Raw genomic sequence first — 24,117 nt, 5'->3', positions numbered from 1 at the left:
GAGGCCTCATTCTCTCTCACTCTAGATAGCCAACTAGATAGCCAATTGTCATTTCTACGACCCCCATCACTTCTCAATTTGATTATTGCAATAACTTCCTAAGTAGTCTCCCTATCTCAAGTTTCTCCCTATTCCATCTAGTCCATCCTCCACACTGATGCCAAAATTATTTTCCTTAAGCACAGATCTGACCAAGTCACTCCCATATGCAACAGAATTCAGATGTTCCTTGAACCCTATAACAAATATAAACTCCTCTATTTAGTTGGTTTCTTTTTTTTGGGGGGGGAGCAGTAAGTGACACAGTAGATAGAACACTGGGCCTGGGTAAGGAAGGCCTGAGTTCAAATCCAGCCTCAGACACTTACTAGCTGTGTGACCCTGGGCAAGTCACTTAACCTCAGTTTTCTCATCTGTAAAAGGAGCTGGAGAAGGAAAGGCATACTACTCCAGTATTTTTGCCAAGAAAACTCCAAATGTGTTCTCAAAGAGTTGGACACGACTGAAACAACTAAACAAATTAGTTTTTAAAATCCTTTCCACCCTTGCTCCAGCCTATCTTTTCAGTTTCCCTCCCCCCCCCCCACACACATGCACACAAACTGGCCTTTTCTCTGTTCCTCCCTCACAAGCAGCTTTATCTCTCTGTCTCTGCAATTAACCAAATTTAATGCCTGTATTACATTCTTTCCTCACCTCTGCCTCATAAAATCTCTCTTTTCCTTCAGTATAAAACTCAAGCCTCATCTTTCATATAAAGTCTTTCCCCAATGTATCAGTAATATCTCTCTCTCTCTGTCTCTTTCTTTCTCTCTCTCCCCCTTCTCCATACGTATCTGTGTATCTATTCACATATATGCATGTAGTAATATGTATGCACACATATACGTGTATATGTATATGTGTATATACATGTATATATGTATCATATATACTGTTATATGTCCTTCGTTTCTTTTCCATAAACCCCAGAAACTAGCACAATGCCTGACACACACATTAATAAATGCTTTATGATTACCTTATTGATTTTAAAACAAATAAGCATTGTTTTAAAAGGAACTACTAATACAGTCAATTTTTCAGCAACTACAACAACATTAATTTCCCCCACTTTACAACTGTTATAATGTTGAAATGCTCTTCTACTCAAAAGATCCAATACAATTAAGATTAATTTTTAAAATCTGATAGACAGTATTAACTGCCCTAAACCTTAAAAAAAGCTTAATTTTTGTTTCTGTCAGTTTTCCACAACATGTTTCATTCCTTTCAAGCTCCCTTTACTTTATAAAAAGAGTAGGAGTTAGAGAAAAATATAAAAATGAAAGGAGAGAAATAAGGAAGTTCTGCAAATGTTCTAATAATAATCATTGGCCAGATATAATAAGGAAGTCACCCTGTAACTGAAGGTACCAGTCTGGTAATTTTCTGCTTCACCAGTTCCATCTGCTTAGGAGAGTAAGCATGACTTTGTTTTGTTTTATTTTTTTTTTCCTGAAGAGAAAGAAAGATGATCCAAATGGTTTCAGTCCTTACATTTTGGGGGGCATATGGCTTTCTTTCTGAATTCCAGTTTTAATTATAACATTTGATGGATGTGTATTTACCTTAATTAAAACATCTGAACTCCATTTCAAATAGGATCAGGACCAAAAAACAAACAAAACAACAACAAACAATCCACTGATACAAACAGCAACTATTCTTAACTTATTCCGCACACTCATACACTTTTGGTGGTAGAATAGCGTCTCTAATTTCCTTCACTATTGCTAATAATGGCAAAGTGAAGGGGTCAGTGAAGTAGGACAAAAGAAGACAATAAGGTTGATTGTCCAACCTTGTTCCTCTTGCCCTATTCTTAATCTCGCCCTGCTCCAACTCTACACCAGAACTCACTGTTTTGCCTAGAGAGTTCGCAGGCACCCTTCACCACAGTCTCTGCACCTCTACGCATTCAGAGCTATTGCAATGGATTAGTTCTACTCAGCTCAGAGCCATCCCTTGGGTCTCTCTTCTCCTGAAAATCACCCTAAGTGCTCTGCTAAATTTAATCCCACTGGAATGCCAAAACTCTTAAAGCATCCAGAACTCCCAGGTGATTATTTATATGCAAAGTAAATGTTTTGTTTTATTTTGATTTTAGTTGTGCATGGGCCTGTGAATTCACATGTGCCTATGTGGTTTTGCATTTTCACGTTATTACAGCTAAAATGAAAGTTCCTTGAGGACAGGGACTGTTTCATTTTTTGTCTTTTCATCCCTTGTAACTTAAATAATTAATCCCTGGCCCTGAAACTTACTAGATTCATGACACTGGGAAAACCATGTAAGTCAATTAATCAACAAAGTACTATGTCTCAGGAATTGCACTAGGCCCTGAGTTTACAAAGACCAAAATTATTCAGACCCTACCTTCAAGGACTGCCGTTTCTCTAAGCCTCAGTTGTCTCATCTTTAAAATGAGTATTGTACTGCTTAAATAACTGTTCAGTCACATGCAAAGCATTTTAGAAACCTTTATATAATACACAAATGTAACCTCTTATCCTCAGTATCAAAAACTCTCTATGGCCCAAAAGGCAGTACAAACAATGGGTCTGCAGGACCCTCACAGCCTTTGACCTGAAGGAGGGAATATCAGGGGATTTATGACTCTCATGTTAATTGATATGATACATTGTAATGACTAACTATCATTACATGATACATGTTACAAATATGGTTGTAACTCCCATATTTCCCAAGAGATTCTGGCTTGTATTAAAAAGCCACTTGACAGCTTAAAGCAAGGACAGACTTCCCAGAGGGTAATCCCAAGGTAGAATAGGCTGTCTCAGACTACAATGGAACTCAGTGGAGATATTCCAACTTGTGGATAAATTGTAGAGAAAATTGCTGTTTAATGACATATGAGACTTGAAGTAAATTTCAACTTAAATTCTATAAAATGTCACTTTTTGTCCTATTTAATATTCTTCAAGACAAATTATACTATTTCTTTCTTTTTTGGGGGGAGAGTTATTTGGATGCCAAGTGAACATGGGGGAGGGGGGAATTTTGGGTGTACGTGCATGTGTATTTTACACTTCAGTTAAAGGGGCTGGTGTGACTGTTAACTACATTCAGGAAATTCATGCTCACTGAATAGAGAAAATGAAGACATAGCAAAGACTTTCATTATAAGGGACTTCCCATCTCCCTACCACCACAAGCAATACAGATCTCTCACAACTAACCCTGTACTAAATAAATAGCATCTGACTGCCAAAGTAACTTCCACCATTGGTTTTTTTTTTCATTTGTTGTTTTTGTTGGGTTTTTTGTTTCATTTTGTTTTGTTTTAGAGAAACATGGTGTTCAATGTTAAAGCTCAGCACACTCCAGCAAGGGGTTTGGGGCTGGAGTCAAAGCAGCAGGTTAGAGGCTGGAGACTCTCCACAGAGCCTCACATGGAGAAATGGATCAGGAAGGCTACCATCAAACAGAAGAGCTTCAGACAGGGAAAAGCCCAGGATGGCATAGGAAAAGAGCTGCTGCTTGAGGGACAGGTTCCTGGCATAGCCGATGATTAAACTGCCAAACACCATCCCAATACCTGCCCCTGAGCCAGCCATACCAACTGTGGCAGCCCCAGCAGCAATGAACTTGGCAACTGTTTCAATGTCCCGGGAAATAGCACGGGTCTTGGAACTCCCGACGGGCCAGCTGGAATGGGGTACTCCTAGAAGCCGGCTGTTCAAAACGGATTTCTGACCTATTCAGGACAGATGCAGATACAGGCCTGACCAGACTCCAGGTACAGCAGCGGATCAGGGCTGGAGAAATGAGGAGAGACGCCATGATCTGCGTTCTGCTCTACATGCTCCCAGCTCCACTGCTTCTCGGCCCTGCCACTGTTTCTTCTACAGTGTTTGACTCTGAAAAATCAGTAAATTAAATAACTGCCATTATACTTTCACAGAAATAGTTTCTAGTAGATTTTAGGGTACCAAGTCAGCTTGGTATAGTGGATAGATTTTGACTTCAAATCTCATTCAAATATCTACTTACTGTGTGTTCCTGGGTAAGTCATTTTACATCCCTGGCCTCAGCTTCTTCACATGTAATGCAAGGAAGCTGGAATTCATGCCTTTTAAGATGCATTGTTCTAAGATGCATTCTAAATCTAGCATCCTATGATTCTATTCATAAACCATCTCAAAGTAAAGGGTGTAAGATTTCCATTCAGAATAAAGCATAAAGTAAAACTGAATGTGGCTATGAATTATTAATAACAAGCCATGCTATTGATAAACCAAGCAAAATTAAAGGAAAATGGAGGCTATGATTAGAAGAAAATCAATCAAAAGATGTCTAGTTTATCTTAGAATGTGGTTAACCACATCAATTGCCTTGTTGGATGGAGCAGGTGAAAATATCTAAAATTACTACAGGTTACTGGGAAAAGCACAAAATTTACATGAGGAAGAGAGTACTCCATTACCTAAAATGAGTTTATCTCTATGTTTATTCATACTCAAGAGAAATAGATGGCTTTGTTGGAATAACAATTTCAAACTGCTACATGAATTTGGGTCTGAGAATTAAATTACTTCTAGTTTCTGAACTGACAACTTGGAGATAAAAAGTTCTTTATGCTTAGATGAAAAGTATTCCTGATGTGGACCATTTATGAAGCAGCTAGAATGGCCCTAGATCTCTGGTACCTTTTAAGAGTCTGTGGCTTTCAAGTAAGACTACCAAAGACAAATCAGCACATCAGAGGCCAAATCAAGAACCTGACTAAGTGCTTCATAAAATTAGCTAAGCACAAGCTCATAAAGGAAAACAGGATAAACACAAGAAAGCTATTAGCTATTTGAAACCTAAATGGAAAGATGGTTAAAAAAATAGTATAGTATTCTTTTAAAGCCCTTTTTTAGAAGGAAATAATGAAAGGAGAAGAAAAAGTGCTTTCATATAAAGGAAGAGAATTCTATTAATCAGTATAATGTTAGAGTTATGGATGAACATTTTGATAAATAATGTTTTTTCGATATAAACTAAATTTTTTGCATAGAGACAACTTTCAGACAAGGTTTGGCCAGTTTTGGGAAGAAAATGATCTGTAATATAGATCAGAGAACTAGCCCAGATCTCTTTGTAAACAAGTGTAAACTTGCCTCACTTGTGTGGGAACAGTTTAATATTATAAGAGGATATTTTTATTTCTTAAAAAAAACAAACCCTAGAGAACCATGAGTTTGAAGAAGCACACTTTCAAGGTCGCCAAAGAGGTAGGACCCTGTTGAACATTACAGCAGTCTTCAAAGCATGATAATATTGGCTAATTTGCATAAACATGTTTCATGACTAGAGGGTAAGAAAATGAGAAATCATACAAATATTTAGAGAAAGAGGCATGATTTTAAAAGGATTGTTGATTTGATAGAATAAAATTTGGTGAGTTGGGATCTTTTAAATAAAAAGATAGTTACTGAGAGTCAGGAGGCTCTCACTTAAGCCTGAACAATGCAAGAGACAGCAGCTGAAGTGGAAAAGGACCCTGAGAAGAGTCAGGGACATAGAAGAGGGGCTGAAAAACTGCCTCCTAGAAGCTTTAGAAGATAGAAGCAGTCAGCTGAGAGAAGGCATCAGTTGAGTAATTCCTGATTGATTGGAGAGAACTGACTTTACTGGCCAAGACCTCCAGTGACAATTATGGGCCTTCGGTGCTTCCTATAACAGGAGAAAGACAAAACTTTTTCCTAAACATTTGTTTCTCTCTGCTGCTACCTCTGGCTTGAGAAGGAAAAACAGAGATGCTTTGTAGCTGTTTTTTTATCCTGGTGAGAAGAACTGTGTCTCTATAAATTCCATTCTGATTGGACAGCATAGCATATAGGTGAGAAGTGGAAGTGGACGGCTCTAGGATACAGCATATATTGTCAGACACAGCCAATATGTTGATTAGGTTTTTTTTTAAAAAAAGTCTTTCTTACAAGGGATGAATTATCAGGTGGGAAGGAAAAAGAGAACATTAAGAAACAAATGTTATATATAGAGAGAAACAGACAGATATAAAAAAAAGAAGTTTAAGAAAAATAAAAGGAAGTGTTGATCACTGAGAACCCACATGCAATGATCAAGTCATTCCAGGACAACCTCATTTTTAAAGAGGGAATATAAATTAGAGGAATTCTGTAAGCAGAATTTTCAAATGCTTTGGGTATAAAACAGATTTTCTAGATATGTTAGCTGGCTTTTTAAAAATTCTTATTGAGCCAAGATGGTGGAGAAAAGCAGTGACTCTCCCCCAAACCCCTCCAAATAGCTGTAAAAAAATGACTCTAAACAATTTTTAGAGGAGCAGAACCCACAAAAAGACAGAGTGAAACAAATTTCCAGCCTTAGCCTGTACGGTCAACAGGAAAAGTCTGTTGTGCTGAGCTGGGAGAGCGGCACAGGTCAGGCCACACCAGCAAGGACAGATTGCTTAAAAAATTAGAATGGAGCAAACAGAAACTAATGTCTCTATGAGAAATCAAGAAATTATAAAACAAAACCAAGAGAATGAAAAAAATAGAAGACAATGTGGAATATCTCATTGGAAAAACAACTGACCTGGAAAATAGATCAAGGGGAGATAATTTAAAAATTATTAGACTACCTGAAAGCATGATCAAAAAAAAAAGAGCCTAGACATCATCTTTCAAGAAATTATCAAGGAAAACTGCCCTAATATTCTAGAACTAGAGGGAAAAATAGAAATTGAAAGAATCCACCCATCACCTCCTGAAAGAGATCCCCAAAGGAAAACTCCTAGGAATATTATAGCCAAATTCCAGTTCCCAGGTCAAGGAGAAAATATTGCAAGCAGCCAGAAAGAAACAATTCAAGTATTGTAGAAACACAATCAGATAACACAAGATTTAGCAGCTTCTACATTAAGGGAGTGGAGGGATTGGAATATGATATTCCAAAGGTCAAAGGAGCTAGGATTAAAACCAAGAATCACCTACCTAGCAAAACTGAATGTAATCTTTCAGGGGGAAAATTGGACATTCAGTGACATAGAGGAGTTTCAAGCATTCTTGATGAAAAGCCCAGAGCTGAATGGAAAATTCGACTCTCAAATACAAGACTCAGGAGAAGAATGAAAAGGTAAACAGGAAAGAGAAATCATAAGGGACTTACTAAAGTTGAACTCTTTACATTCCTACATGGAAAGATGCCATTTGTAAATCGTGTGTGTGTGTGCAGACAGAGGGCACATGGTGAGCTGAATATAAAGGGATGATATATAAAAAATAAAATTAAAGAGTGACAGAGAATTGTACTGGGAGGAGAATGTGAGAGGCAGAATAGGGTAAATTATCTCACATAAAAGAGGTATGAAAAAGCTTTTACAGTGGAGGGGAAGAGGAGGGAGGTGAGAGGGAACAAATAAATCTTACTCTCTTTGGTTTTGACTTAAGGAGGGAATAACATACACACTCAATTGGGTATGGAAATCTATCTTACCCTACAGGAAAATAGGGGGAAAGGGGATAAGAGATGGGGGATAATAGAAAGCAGGGCAGATTGGGAGTGGGGCTAATCAGAAGCAAACACTTTTGAGGAGGGACAGGGTCAAAGGAGAAAAGAGAACAAATGGGAGAGCAGAATAAGATGGAGGGAATTACAGCTAGTCTTTTACAATATGACTATTATGGAAATGTTTTGCATGACTACACATGCATAACCTATACCGAATTGTTTGCCTTCTCAATGAGGATGGGTGGGGAGGAAGAAGGGAGAGAATTTGGAACTCAAAGTTTTAAAAATGAATGTTAAAAATTGTTTTTACATGCAACTGGGAAATAAAATATACAGGCAATGGGGTATAGAAATCTATCATGCCCTACAGGAAAATAGAAGGGGAAGAGGATAAGAGGTGATAGAAGGGAGGGCATGTTGGAATAAGGGGTATACAGAACACATGCTGTCTTGGAGTGGGGGGACGGAAGAGATGGGGAGAAAATTCGGAACTCAAAATATTGTGGAAGTGAATGTTTAAAACCAAAAATAAATCAATTAATTAAAAAAATTCTTATTAAGTGCCAAATAACTAGGAAGGGTAGGAGAGGGATACTTTGAGAACTATAGATGTCATTTAAATATATCAATAAAATTTATTTTAAAAAATCAACATCTAAAAATGATTTAATAATCATAAGTGCTCCCAGTTATAAAATCAGAAAGTTGGGCTAGATGAATTTTGAGGTCCTTAGACCCTTTGAGGGTCTAAGTCAGTGATCTTGTAATCTGTAGCAACTTCTCTGCTGATATTTTTACCTAAGTGATTAGAGTTTTTATAACAATTTAAGAATTCAATGTTGCTGAGTAAGCAAAGAATAAAGTTGGTTATGTAGGAATCATACTCACAAGGCTGATAACTGAGAAGCCACACAGTCATTTAATTTAAATATTTCTGTCAGTTTATTTCAACTGTTATAAAAACTGTTCTTCCAATAAAGAAGTACTCTGAGATAGGTGTTATCGCACATGTTATACCAACGGACAACAAGTTATGACATGTTGTACTGAACTGGAAAGGCTTCATGTTTGATTCCAGTATTAAACACTGTATAGGTAATACAAAAAAACAAATTTTGGAGATTAATTAGAAGACAAACCACCAGAACATGATTCTTGGAGGACCAGAGAACTCACAAAGATCATCTAGGAGGGAATAGAAGAGCTGGAATCTATGTGAGTGGAGGATGTGTCAGGATTAATGAATTCTTAGATCTTTTCCTTATTGAAAACTGTATAAAAACAAGAATACAATCAACCAACATAGTATAGAATACTTATTTGTCAGGTGGAGACATACTCAGCAGGGATGGGATACTGCATGCTTCTCTGGAGGTATAAATCGAGTAGAACAAAAGTGAAGCAGTTCCTCACTATTTAAAGGATAGGGGCAGAGGAAGCCCTAGCAAACATAACTAAGCAAATTACTCTGGCAATTAAATAAACATACAAAGTATTTGCTTTCTCACTGATCTGTGTACTGTTTGTTCAAGGTGCAGCTACATAGACTTAAACAAATCCTAAAATGTAACAGTATAAAGGTGTCTCTCTAATAGGCCATGTCAAATAACTTTAAATCTCTCACTAAATGCATACCAAAGAGAAGGCATTTGAAAATCTGTGAATGGAAGTCATCCATATGTAACTCTGTATAACTCAATGGGGTTCAGCAATATTTACTAAAAGAACATTCTTTTTTTTCCCCCCATTATGTTTGCCTCAGCTCTCTTCTCAGTGCCCCCTTTGGATACTTTTTGGTTATGAGGAGGTAAACATTCAATAGACTACATTATATATCAAGGAGAATAAGACTGGTAGGAAATCAAGGTCTCTTTCCTTCCTCATCCTGTAATATTGAGTATAAGGTGGGAGGGGAAAAATGAAGGCTGGTGGAAATAAGACACAGTGTGAGCATTTGAAAAAGCAAATTCCTGCAAAAAAATTATTCTATTAAAAAAACCTATTTTGGAAAGTTTTTCATTTATATCAATAGAATAAATACCCAACCTCTAAGGGATATGATCTGACTTTTCTAAATATTAGCAATTCATCAAAAATTATAATTAAAACTAAACAAAATTAAGTCTTGCTCAAGACATTGGACAACTGGAAGGAAAATTTTATTTGTAAAAATTAGAATAATAATAGAATGCGTTTTCTTGTCTTCCTTAAAATAGATCAGTTTATTTTTTCCACCTGTGATTTTACTTCATCTCTCATTATTTTATAACACTCTAATCAATCTAAGCTCTCAAGGAAGCTCTACAGCTACAAGAGATCCGGCAATAATAAATGAGGACCAAACACATCATTCCAGCCCCTAGATGAAAGTCATCATTTTTGATTAAGAGGCAAAAATGAAAAGATGAAAATTGATGACTTGTCTCAGCTGCTAACCTTTACCTATAAATTTCTGCTGAAGAATCCACTTACATCCATCACTGAGAAGAGCCTTATTCACTCAATATTCAGTTATTCTCTAAGAGGCTTTAGGTATTATTGGAGTAGAGATGTCATTGTCAGAATTGAAGCAAAAGGCACTAAACATCAACAAGAATATGATTCTTTGCCTGAATCATTTTTTTTTCTTCTTGGTAGTCTTATTCCCAAAATCACTGAGTCTTCAGGTTCCTGTCTTATAAATCCTACCTTTTTTTTTTAATTGGGAAATACCATTAACTATAGGTAGAGTGATTGGCATTTTCTCTAAAATTTTATTCTTCTAGAGATCAAAAGATTTAGAACTGGAAGGACTTATTAAGTTCAAACCACTCATTTTACAGATTAAGAAACTGAAGCCCAAAGCAGTAAAGTAACTTATCTAAAGTCACATAGTAATATGTAGCACAGCCAGGATTCAAACTCAGGTTCTTTTGAGCTCAAATTCTCGACTTTTTCCACAAGGCTATACCAGTCCTTTAAAGAACCACACTTAATATATGCTGAATCCAAATTTTCAGCTAGACACTTAACGTGTTATTATCTTCAGGGAATACAGCTAGATTCACCAAATATGCATTAACCAAATATTTGGGAGATGATGATGATGATGATGGTGGTGGTGGTGGTGATGATGATGATGATGATTAGTGATACTATGGCATGGTGGATAGAGGATTTTAGAAAGACCTGGGTTCAAGCACTGTCCCTAAAATATACTAGCTATGTTATCAAAGGAGAGTCACAGCCTTTCAATGCCCAAAGCAAATATTTGATACTCCTGGTTATTGAATATGATTGTCAGTTTTCATCAGTGGAGGGAGTCTCCACAACAGGAGTTACCTCCACTAATGAAATTCCAGGTTACAATAAAAATGGTGAACATGAGGAGAATAATTCACAGTTACAGTCTATAACACTTTAATGTGTGCAAAGTGCTCCAGTTAATATTATTGAGAAAGCAAAATGTGAAAAGCAATAATGTTTTATTAAAATATTATAACTAATAATCAAATTGTATTCTCTCAATCTGATGAAGACAAAAAATTTGATAAGAAATTAGGATACCTTTGCTTCTCTCTCTATGCACACACATACACACACACACACACAGAGGTTTGGTTTGTAGTGATAAAGGTGAATTTCACTGAAATAATCATTAAATGTTTTCAAGCCATTTAGCTAGAAGTACAGATATATAGAAACCATAACTATCAACAGTATGCTTCAATAAATTGTAACTGCCCACACAATTATGCTACATTTGTCTCCTGTTTATTATAGCTACACTACCTTGAAATAGCATACATCACACCTGACAAAGTACCTTGCACATAAAAGGCACTCAATAAATATTTACTGAATTAATAAATTTGTGAACACAAACTGCTTAATAAGTAATTGTACATGCATTTCCTTCTTACCACTTTGGGACGTTAAAATGTATCACCTGGGAATTGTCTTAGTGGAAGAAGAGGTGGGTGCATATTATAGTGAAAGTGAGAAATAACAGAAGACAGCCTTGGTGCTGCTCTAATACTCAAAGAATGTGAAAACACCTAGAGGAAAACCTCTGGCATGTTATGCAGATTCTATATGGAAGATTTATAGGATTCCATAGACAAAAATTGTGCAAGATAAGAAGGCACACAAAAGATGCTGCATCTACACCTCTATACCTTGGAGGAGGAGAATCTGTATGTGTTAAATGGATCCATTTAACTATTAAAGACATGAATAACAAAGATGGTTCTATCACATTCTCAGAAGCATATACTATAAAACTATCAAATCTATCTTACTTTCATAAGTGATTTTGAAACATTAACACTTGTGCCTATGGCTTTATTTTTAAACACATGTGAGACAGCAAGAAAAATAAAATGAAAGGGTTCTTTTAGTGCTATTATTTCAATTTCAGTGAGCTGTGCCCTGTGTCATCATGTCCCTTTAAAGGGGCATCAATTTAAGGACATTCTAATCAGTTCCTTTCTGCTAATTTTAGAGTGAAACCCTGTTGGAGTAATGCTAAAACAAGCCATCATCATCATAGTTTATCTCCCCCTCCCTCACTTTCAACATTCAAAAAGGATTATAACTATTTCCTCCTTTTTATTTGATTTGAAAGTCTAATAATGTTAAAAGGTGATGACTGAAATTGTAAATACCATTGTAAAACATTAAAATTATGACAGTTTTGAGAGATAATCTACATATGACATATAGGTATTACATATATCAAGGACATAACAAATAATGGCCTTCCTTAAAAAGAGAATTCACAAAGACTCTAAATGATTCCTAAACATGATCTGATTTTTAAAATGTACATGACATTCAAGGTTTAGAACACTGGCATTTATAGCGCATGAGTCAAGTACGCCAGTAATAGCCAGCCCATACTGTATGGGCACCTTTGGTTTAGAAGCAAACTGGCAATGTTGTTTTTAAAAAGAAAATCAATGCATCTTTGGAGTCAGATTGTACATGTACACACACACACACACACACACACACACACACACACACACGATATGACTCATTGTAAGCTGTTTTTAGGAATCAGAATCTTGAACATAGTTTACCAAAAGTAAACTTTTCTTATTATTTTTTCTAACTTTCATGAGAATGTTAGTTTATGACTCAACTGCAAATATCATATTCCAAGAGTGGAATTCACAGAATGGTGAAATGAAGGCAAGGTGGAACAGGGATGCTCTAAGATTTCTTAAAAAGATCTGAAGTACAAAACTGACAAGAGAGGCTAGATTCAAGAAACCTCCACCAGCAGAAAGAGGTGGGGATGAGTGAGTGAAACATCAAATAAATAGATGGACATTGGCAAGTACTGTAATGCAATGTTCAAAACAAATAAATTTCAGGACTTGTGAATCTTCCATCATGTTAAATGAGATGCATATTAGAATGATGAGTTAGAATGTGATACATATTAGAATGATGGTATTCCTTCTTCTGAAAAAAAATTTTTAAGTATCCTAATTAAATTCAATGGAAAACAGAATACTGAAAAGAGGTAGATGATCACAGAATTTAGAGCTAGAAGAAATCAGAGAGATCATACAGAGTAAAGGCCCTTAACCTGTTTTCCTCTTATGGACCTCTTTGGCAATCTGGACCCCTTCTCAGAATAATGTCTCTAAGTACATAAAATAAAATACACGTATTGTAAAGGAATATATGGAACGAGTTATCAAAAAAAAAACCTTTTAAAAACTCCATGAACCTCATCTTAAGTATCCCTGACATTGTTCAACCTCCTAATTTTTTAGATGAGAAAAACCGAAGACTGATCAGATTAAGTGATTTCTTTAAGGTCACACAGGTAACATAATAATGTAGTTAAGCTAGGATTTAATCCTATATCCTTTTACTCCAAATTCAATGATCATTTCATTATATGACACTATCTCAGCTAGGACCCCACAGCTATTTTAGTATTTATTTAGTATATACTAAATACATATATACATATATTTACATATGCTTTACAAATATAATTTATTTAGGATATGCTAAATAAATATATATTAAACAAATACATATGTATTTAGCATGTTCTAAATAAAATCTAATATGTATGCTTTATATAAGAATTTATAATATATTACAAAATTATAAAAAGTAATGTCAACACTGGTTTAAAGACTACTGGCTGAATACACCTTGTTAAAATTCTACTAAAATATTGTTAATTCAGTCAATTGACAACAATTTTTTAAGTGATTGCTCTGTCAGGCACTAAAATCATCGATTAGAGCTAGCAATGACCTTAGTGGACACTGAATCCAACCCATACATTTTACAGATAGGGTACCTAAGACACAGAGAAGTTAATTTTATTTTTCCAAAGGCAATAAGTGTCAAAGACAGCATTTGAACTCAGGTCTCCCTGATTCAAGTTCAACTTTCTGTCCACTAGGCCATTAGCTTCTCTATAATATAAAAAAAGGGATACATTTCAAGTCAGTAAGAATTTATTGTGTCTACTATGTGCCAGGCACTGTGCTTAGCAATGGGAATACAAAAAAAGGCAAAAATTATCCCTTCTTCCAAGGAGCTCATAATCTAATGGGGGAGACAACATGCCAAAAACTACACACACACACACACACACACACACACACACACACACACACACACACACACACAGAGGCTATATTGAATGTAATCACAAAGTGAAGAGAATATAAATACAAAAATCAAACAGAAATTGACTTCATGATAAGTATATTAAAATAACAATGAGGGAAATGTAATAAGGGGAATAGAAACCATAAGAAAACTTGGCAAAGTATTAAAAATACTTTAAAAATAAATTATGGCAACTTGGATTCCCTGTAATTTATTCTTTAGACAATCTTTCCTTTACTCGACACCAGTTCTGTCATCTCAAAAGTCGGCTAAATATATACCTTTGATATCATTCACTCATTCAGAAAATATTTCTTGAGGAACTACTATGTCCAAGACACTATTCAAGTGTTCTGATTAATGAGCATGATTTAAATGAGTATCTTTACCACCATCCCCATCATAATAACTGCTATTTATAGAGAACTTAAAAGTCTTCAGAGACATTTTTTCATTTGAACCACATAACCCTGTACTTCACAGAAACTATAGGTATTATTAATATGCATTTTGCAGATAAGGAAGCCAAGGCTTAGAAGACCAAAGTAATTTGCCCATGGTAATCTGCTGTTGATCAAGAAGGCTTCAAGCATAAGTAATATTTGGATTGGATTTTAAATGAGTAGGAATTCTGCCTATGAAGCAGATTTTAGACATGAGGAAAAGTACACACCAAAGACATTTAGATAGGAAACCAAAGGATCTATTCAGGACACAAAACATCATGTAATATGGCTAGACTCCCCATCATATGAAGAAATTCAATTTCAGATAAAGATTAAAGGGAAGATGGAGTTATTTTGTGGAAGGCCTTGAGTGTTAGACCAGGCAAATGTGTTTGAACTTTACTGATGATTACTGAGCTGAGAAAAGATATGATCAGATCTCTGCTTAAGAGAGTGGTCTGATGGTGTTATGAAAGGTAACTTGGTGAAGAAAGAGAATTGAACTGGGAAAATCCATTTGGAGGCTACTGCAATAATCCAAAGAGATGGTAACATTAGTCTTTGGTAGAATGGCAGCATTAAGAATAGAAATGGCAATTGGAGGAAAGTAGTTATGAAAACGAATAACCTCAAAACTTGATGTGTACTTGAAAAATTCCTCTTATTGAGAAAAAAAGCTAAATGTATTTTTTATGGTATTTTTTTCAGGCAAGATTGCATTTGCTAATGGCATATGCCCAACACGGGATTTTAATTTAACTTAATGAACACATAGGTTATTATTTAACAATGTGGGACAAGAGTACTGGGCACCACAAACAATAATATGTACAAAATAATCTCTGCTTTGTGAAACTTAAGGTAAAGATACAAAATAAAATGCCTACAGCTGATAGTAAAGCTCCAGATCACAAAATGAAGATAGCTGCTATTGCTGTATCTCTCACAGGTGGAAGAACATGCAGACTATCAGAAGAGCCTTTGTCAAAGGGCTGTTATCAACTTCAAGATAATCCAAGATAATTCAAGATAAGCTTTTGAATGAAGGAAAATTGGACATGAAAGGAGGGGAAGTACCACAGATTTTGTCTTGGGAATATTCTACATGAGAAAATCTTATTTGGCAGCAACTGGGCTTGTGGATAACATTGTAACAAATCTGTAACATATATATAAACATTGCACACACACACGAATACGCACACAGGTCCACACATGCACATGGTAACCTGTAAGGAAATGTAGGAATCTATTGTTTCCAAGGAAGTGGCAATTCCTCTGTTAATTGCAAAAGTCTGATATATTTGTCAAGAAGCCTAAATATTTTGAACTATTTCCAGATGACTCTGTAGAAATGTCAACTGAAAAAAACAGGGTAAATAAATGTGGGGGGAGGGCAAGATTTTTATGTAGGTAGTCTTGTACCAGCTGAAATCATAATGAAGAATAACTAAATGTGCAACATCTAGTCTAGACATCATAACAATTACTAAACTTTTCATGTTTCATCCAGGAGTGTGTTAAGTCTAGTTCATGAGAGCTGATGTTTAAATTTTCTGTGTGGGCATTACACCTCAGAAATCAGCAAACACTACAAATCACAGCTTAATTTATTGTTTTGTTGATTGTCTCAACTTAAGAAAGTAATGGACAAAATGTTAATAAAGTGGATTAAACTTACAAATAACTTGTGTCATTTTTTTAAAGAATTGGTTGTTAAATACCACCACACTATTGGTTTCAAACCAAGTTAACATATGTGTACTCTGAGAAAATTTGTGCAAGGCACAGAAATAGACATTTTGAGGAAAACTAAAATTTTAGTTTTGTTTGTAAAAGGGGAATAGTGGTAGAATATAAGCAATTTTGATACAAAAGTTATATATGAAATTAAATAGATCCCAATGTTTATAAATACAAAATTCAGATGTATTCAAATCATTTGTGTAACCCTGGGCAGGTGATGTCACTTTTCTGAGCCTGTATAAATCAAGGAATTGAACTAGATCATATATAAGGTCTCTCCCAGATTTTAACCTAGTTTTCTATTCTTTCTTTTCCAATGAGTCTGTTCCATACCATTTGTTGTCCCAAACAATTAACCAGTTAACAAAGGATCTTGGCCATGTGTCCCTGACCAAGGAGCTAAAAATCTTGCTAATAAGGACATGCCAAAGAACCAATTAGAGTACAAAATAAGGCAGTATAAAATATCAAGGACTAAATTAGGTGGTACAGAGTATAAATGTTGTAGCGATTTAAAGGAATAATCAACTGGACTACCCCTATTTGGGAAGAATTTTCACATTAGGTGAGCTGGGTAGAATAGCTAGAATGTGAATAGTTAGAAAGGAAAAGATGAGCAAAGATACAAGTAGAATGAATACAGAGAATTAATAGAGAGTGCTTCAGGAAGGAATGGTAAGAAGACTATCTGTTCTGAGTTGCACAATGGTGGGTAATTAGAACAAGGAAAGTAGGCAAATTGTGGAGAAGGTCATCTCACCTAAGAGATTTTGAAGAAGACTTGTTGGGTCTTGGAAACCAATCGAATAGGAGAGAAAGAAAACAAAGAAGACTTGTGGGTTGGCTTTGGAGACTAAGAAGGGGTAATATCTGTATCTATATATAGATATAGGCATATATACATACATAATAGAACATTAATATCCATCTACCATAAACAAAATTTCTTTCCTTAATATCCTTCAAATTCATCCCCTTTCTTATCCTCATTTACAATTTCTTCTGACATATTTCTGGTAGATGAAGATGTCCAAGTTGTGGCTTCAAACATGTCCTTGGTTCAGAACTTCCAGTCACTACTTACAAATAAATCTGAAGTCCTTAACCTAGAATTCAAAGTCTGTATAATATGCACCCTACTCTCATTTTGAATCTTTTTTCCACAAGTCTCTGACATATAACCTATCATATAAGTCAACTAGATGAAAACACATTCCCATGACACGGCCCACTCTCTCACTTTAAAGTCTTTTTTTATGCTGTTCTATTCTCTGGAATATCATCCATATCCTTTTTCACTGCTGAAATCCTTCCATCCTTAAAGGGCCATCTCAAAAAACATCTTCATATGAAGACTTTCTAATTCTCTTTCTGGGTCTGTCTCCCCCACCCCCATGCTGCCCCATGAACATTCCCTATATGCCTTCCTTTTGTTTCCCGACACTGCAACCACCTGGTACAGGTCCTTATCACCTGATTTTCAGTCTATTGCCTGTTGGTTGGTCTCCCTGCCTCAGATCTCTCCCCACTCCAGTCTATCTTCCACTAAGCTATTAATATGAGTATTAATATACCTGCCACAGCATAGAAGAGACCATACTACTCTTATCCCCCTAATAAAGTCCAGTGGTTTCCTATTATCTGCACAATCAAATAAATAAAATCCTATTTAGCTGTTAAAGTCCTTCATCAACTGGCCCCTTCCTACCTTTCCAGCTCCTTTACACATACTCTATGATCTAGTGATCTCTCACTCTAGTGATAATAGCCCCCTTGTGGCTCCTCTCACAAGACATTCCATCTCCTAAGAGTGCATTTTCACTTGCAGTCCACTACACCTGTCTCCTTCCTCATCTCTATATTCTACTACTCTGACTTCCTTAGATGCTCAGGTTAAATCTCATATTCTGCTAGAAGCCTTACCTGGTCTCCTTCAACTCTCCTTCTGAGACTACCTCCAGTTTATATTGCCTATGTCTTGTCTGTGCATAGATGCATAGAGCAGAAACTGTTTTTGTCCTTTCTTTGTATCCCCAGTATTTAGCACAGTTTCTGGCACATAGCAGGTGCTTAATAAATGCTTCTTGATTTGATCTGACTTTATAATATGGTAATTTATGTTTATGATTTTCCTAATAATGAACCAACCCTGAATTCTTGAATGAGAGTTTCTACTTCTCAAACCTTAGAAATCTGACATCTGACCCTTCCACTGCACTTAAACTTCTTGCTACATGGTTACCAAGAAATGGGTTAACTCCTAAATCCAATGGCCTTTTCTCAATTCTCATCCTGATTTTTCTTGCTTCTTTTTACAATGTAGACAAACCATCCTTCCAATACTTTTCTTCCTTTGCTTTTATAGAACTATCCATTTCCTGGTTCTAAACCTGTTTATTCCTTTTTGACTCTTTAGTAGGAACATTATTCAAATCTTACCTCCTAAACATGGATAAATTCCAAGATTCTCACAGGTCTACTTTCTGATTGGCAAGTCCCTCACTAGGATTGTCTTATCTTGAGGAGTTCCAGACATACTATTCATCTCCAGCTTTCTCCTTGCTCTGCTCCCCCTCCACAACAGTGGTGTTAACCAGCATGGGTACCCTCCTTCCCTTCCTCTCAACTCCTTAACTTTCCTCAGCTTTCCAGTTTGTTGTTTGCCCTTTTTTTGGGGGGGGGAGTGGGGAGGAATTGTCATCCAGAAAAGGCTACCATTGGCACCACAAGTCCCTAACCAAGTTTGTCCCAGGCATAAGAATTCTTAGTTTTACCTATTGTCTCCTAGCTCCCTTCCTGGTTTTACTTCACATTTTCACAGACACACATATACACACACACGGCGAAGAGAAGAGAATAATTCAACTATGGTTGAAGTGTCTTCTCCCATCCCTGTGAATTCATATAGGCTATCTGGGAGTAAACTCCTTTTTCATCTTTGCTCTTTCAAAATGGTTTTCTAGGGGCAGCGACGTGGTGCAGTGGATAGAGCACCGGCCCTGGATTCAGGAAGACCTGAGTTCAAATGTGACCTCAGACACATACCACTTACTAGCTGTGTGACCCTAAGCAAGTCATTTAACCCCACTGCCTAGCCAAATATTACAAAAAAAGGGGGGTTTCTATCTTAAAGGTTTAACTCTGGTGCCAATTCTTTCAGGAAATCTCCCTGTCCCACCCTCCTCCACAACTCCAGGATAAATGTTCTCTCTCCTTCCTCAAATTTTCCCAGAACACTTTGCCTGAATTTTTACTTTGCCCCATTACTTTGTATTATGTACTCACTATCTCCAAAAGAATGTAAGTTACTGGAGGTCAAGGACTGGTGCACTATTATTATATTCACTGTCATTATATCTCCATGTACTTAGCACCCAGTCTGGCACAGTGCTTTATAAATGCTTATTGATTAATATTATTCTCATCTGTATATATGTCTTAGCCATCCTCCTCAACTCCTAGTAGAATCCAAGCTCATTAAAAGCAGAGATATATTTTATCTTCATATCGCTATAACATTTGGCATATATGTAGGAGGGACTCATGTCCAGCACGTGTCTTTCCATTGCCCTTTGAGACACTTGTTGTTTTGATTCTTTTTATCTTTTGATATTTCATGATTTACAGACATATAGTACATTGGGTAAATACTAGAGCTTAAAAATTGTCTTTTCCCCCTTTAGCAAACTGAAAATGCTTAGTGATTTTTCAAATCTTATCCAACCTATTCTCTTTCTATTCAACTTTGGGATCAACTCATTTTCTGTCTTTAGCTAGTGTTATCCAAGATTTATGTGCTAATGGACTAATTCAATGTGATGTCCATTCAAGTGCATGCTATAGTATAAGAAAGTAGCGTGCTGGATGGGTAAGCCAATCTCTTTTGATTGACTGTAGACCTCACATTAGTCATTTAATTCCTTATCAAAAAAAAGTCCCTTTTATTAAAACTTAATCAAGACATTCCTTTAAAAGTTCATTCACCCCCATTCCAATGCAATGTGCATATAAGGACTATTATCTGAAAAATATGCATTTAATACAGTATAAAGCTGAATTATCTTTCATTTTCCCATTAAACTTTAGAAAAATAATTCAAACATTCCAACCTTTTAAGAAAATGAATTCACTTTAGAACTGTGTCTTGCATAGAATAAGATTTATTTTTCAAAAGGTGACAACTTTCAGGAGAATGACATTATGATACAGATAGTTGTACTACAGAAAAGTGCATTTCTATTTGACCAACTGCAGTTTCTAAGTTTGTAAGTGTGTGATCACTTATGTGTGCATATGTGTATTCCTCATTCAAAGGAGAAAAGGCAAATTCACCAGCCCAATCTTCTTTGTAAAGAGTAGCTTTTAATTTTAAAATAATAGTAACAGCTAACATTTATATAGCAATTACTATGTGCCAGGCACTGAGCTAAGCACATTATGATCATTATCTACATCTATATCTATACACATACTACATTGATAGGTATAGTGTTTATATATGTGGACTGTACATGTTTTGTGTGTTCATTTATATCTAAAAGTATATATGAATATGTATATATATTATCTCTTGGCATATATCATAACTAAATGTATGAATATATACATTGAAATCTAGCTATTTTGATAATGTCTGTAGAGACATGGGTCATATGAGCGTAGTATCATAAATTAAGAGCTAGAAGGGACCTCAGAAGACCCTCTAGACCAACCTCTATTTTTATAGATGAAGAGATTATGGCACATTGAAGTTAAGTTATTTGTGCAGGTTCACACAGCTAGTAAGTGTCTGAAGAAGGATGGGAGCCCATGTCATGCTGACCCCAATTCCCATTCCCTATGTTATGCTGCTTCTTTGAAGGTACTCAGGAAAACCAGATCACACTATTTTTTTTGAGATCTGCCTATTAGCTAACTTGAAAGAATTATCTATCTTAAATATATTTAAAATAGAGAGCTTGTTGTATTGGATAGAAAGCTAGTGTCAGAGCCAGGAAGACTTTGGTTCAAGTTCGTTTTCTGATACATATTGGCTGTGGTCCCTATATCAATTACTTTATGCAAGTAACTTAACCTTTTAATTATCTAGATAACTCTCAATGATTATAAATTGTGTAGAAGCTGATGCCCTCCTTAGGTCGAGAGAATTTCCTCACTTGAGAGTTCCATGGAACTGAATCTTTATCCCTATGTCTAAGGTAGGGGGGAAGTTACACAGCATAATGAGGAGGGTGGTATATAAAAATGATTTCTGTGAGAAAATGATCAAAATTCAGATGCTTCTATATGTTTCACTAAGTTTATTGTTGTCTTTCTTCCCAATTCAAACGATTCCTTATCAAACCATTCCCAATGCTCATATCAATCCAGACAAAGCTTTGGTTAAGTCTCATCCCTTCCACAGAAGCAATGTTTATTCTACATATGGATTCTTACTCCAAGTAGAACATTCTCAAGGTCATATTAAATGATGAAATACAAACCAAAAAAAACCAAAAGAAGTGATCTTGTTCTCAGAAAGACAAACTTCTTAGTAGCTGTTTTGAATATAAATATAAATATCTCTTGCAGAGCTCAATGCCCTCTGTATATTTTAAATAGAGTTTAATACAAGAAACTCATAGGATATCATTATTTGAAAAAACCTTAGAGATAACCAAATTCCAAATACTTAGATTTTACAAATGAGGAAAATTATGGCCAGAGAAAAGAAATTACTTACCCAAAACCATACAAGCTTTAAAATGGCAAAACTTCAAAAGCTTCAAAAGCAAGCCTTCTCTTCACTATAGTGCATAGTCCATTTTTTCCTTCAAATATCATGCTGCCTCCATTAGTGTGGCAAACACACATGTCCTTAACTAATAGTTATTGAAAAAGTCCACTGGACAGAATAGTTCTACAATATTTAAAGTTCAGTTTTCAGTTACTTATGATTAAACATGAATAATGTCTATAAATATAAAATACCAAATAATTAGCAGTGAAATTGTAGATCCTTTAAAAAATTATCAGGGAGATGCACTGGGCATATATCACATGTCTGTCCTGAGAGCTGCCTTGATTTTAAATAAAAAGAATTCTTCTTGTTCCTTCTGTCCTACAATGTAGATGTGCTGCCACCAGGTGTCAGCAGAGTAGAACAGTAGAAGTTAGCCTACTAATCTGAGACAAGATGGTGGCATTTCTGTCTACCATAAGTCTTAAGATTCACAACAGAAGAGATTATAGTAATACAAAAATACATAATTTTATTTAAACAGCAAAAATTTAAGGAAAACAATAAATCTTGATAAAGCTTAATCAAATGAAAATAAAGAAAACTTGATTTTCCTGATCCTATGATGGTTCCTCTTGGATTTCTTAAACAACTGCCATTCTCTCCAAGATCTAAGTATTTAGCTAGACTTGAACCCTATATATCTCTATAACTTACATCTCCCTGTCTCTTTTTTCTTTTCATTTGCACCAATACTAGTCTCTTCTGCAACCTATGATTTCCTCAATAATTTACTCTGTAATTCTTTTGTCCCAAGCATAACCATGTTTTAATAGAAAGTGCACTGAACCTGGAACAGAAGCCTAGTTCTGATCCTGACACTTACCCAGCTGTGCTGAAGGTGGAAAATTTACTTCACCTTTTTCAGCCTCCTTTTCCTTATTTGTCAAACGGAATTAATAGTATTTACATTGACTATTTTAAAGGCTTACTGAGAAAAAATAGTTGGTAAGGCATAAAGTACTATAAAAGATGAATTGTTGTATTAAGAAGAGTAACCTAGTTTTTCTCCTCCTTACTTAACTTTTCATAAGTTTTTATACAGATAATTTATTTGCAGTTCCCTTTATCAAGTAGTTTATAAAAAGAGGAGAGAAAAAGAGACACAGAGACAGAGAGACAGAGAGAGAAGAAGGATTTCAAAATTATGACATCAAATTGTTAAATTTAGCTATAATGCAGAACAAAGTGGTATTTTAACTTGTTTTTCACATGATAAAAAGATAGTAATCAGGAAACTACGATGAGATATGGAATACATACTACGTTTTCCCCTACAAAAGCAAGACCCTCACTTTGAATGAGGGGCCTGGTTTCCCTCATGACTAATGTCAGATAGGAAAAGATGGATATTTAGGTGAGGTTTTTTAATTTTCTAACAACATTTGGCCATGTGTCTTCCAGCATAAGATAGCTGTCAAAGGCGTAACTTCCACATTTACTGAACATATAATTGAAATAATTATTGATAGCCTAGTAATACAATAATAATAATAATAATAATAATAATAATAATAATAATAATAACTTCATTTTCCTCATTAAAAAGTCCTTTTTATTAGCATCTTTAAGGCAAAGGAAGAATTCACCACGCAATTAGTGACCAAGAATACATTGCGTTTCAGAGAGGACTTCTGCTTTCAAGTATCAAATTTGCATTATGTCATTTGTCTCAAAGCTTGCAAATCAGCATTTAAAAGCATAATTCTATAACCTCTTCCCCCAAAGAAAGCATTATTATTAGTACATATGCTGCCACCAAATTGTGAGGAAAATGATTCTCCAAGTCAGAGAGGTCAAATTCCTTGACCTGTAGTAATTGGGAAATATTTACCAAAATAAATAAAAATAGAAAATAAGTTATATTGTTAAAATGTGATTTTCTAAGTCAGCATGTATCCATTTCTATTTGAGTTTAACTCCAGTACCCTAAGTAACCAAAGAGATTCTTCAAATGTAGCTCCAAACTCTGAAGGTAATAAGATTTTTAAT

General features: G+C 35.4%; 1 protein-coding gene and 1 pseudogene across 4 annotated transcripts in view; both read right to left on the bottom strand.

Moving 5' to 3' along the window:
* The window catches only part of NLGN4X (neuroligin 4 X-linked), a 426,216-nt gene that overhangs the window by 151,128 nt on the left and 250,971 nt on the right, over window positions 1-24,117 (bottom strand). The window lies entirely within an intron of this gene.
* On the bottom strand, window positions 3,411-3,846 carry LOC110221522 (ATP synthase F(0) complex subunit C1, mitochondrial pseudogene; annotated as a pseudogene).

Source organism: Phascolarctos cinereus, unplaced genomic scaffold (genome assembly GCF_003287225.1).
Source record: "Phascolarctos cinereus isolate Bilbo 61053 unplaced genomic scaffold, phaCin_HiC Scaffold_726;HRSCAF=1367, whole genome shotgun sequence".
NCBI lineage: Eukaryota > Metazoa > Chordata > Mammalia > Diprotodontia > Phascolarctidae > Phascolarctos > Phascolarctos cinereus.
The sequence above is the reverse complement of the archived record's forward strand: the minus strand, read 5'-3'. Positions and strand labels throughout refer to the sequence as shown.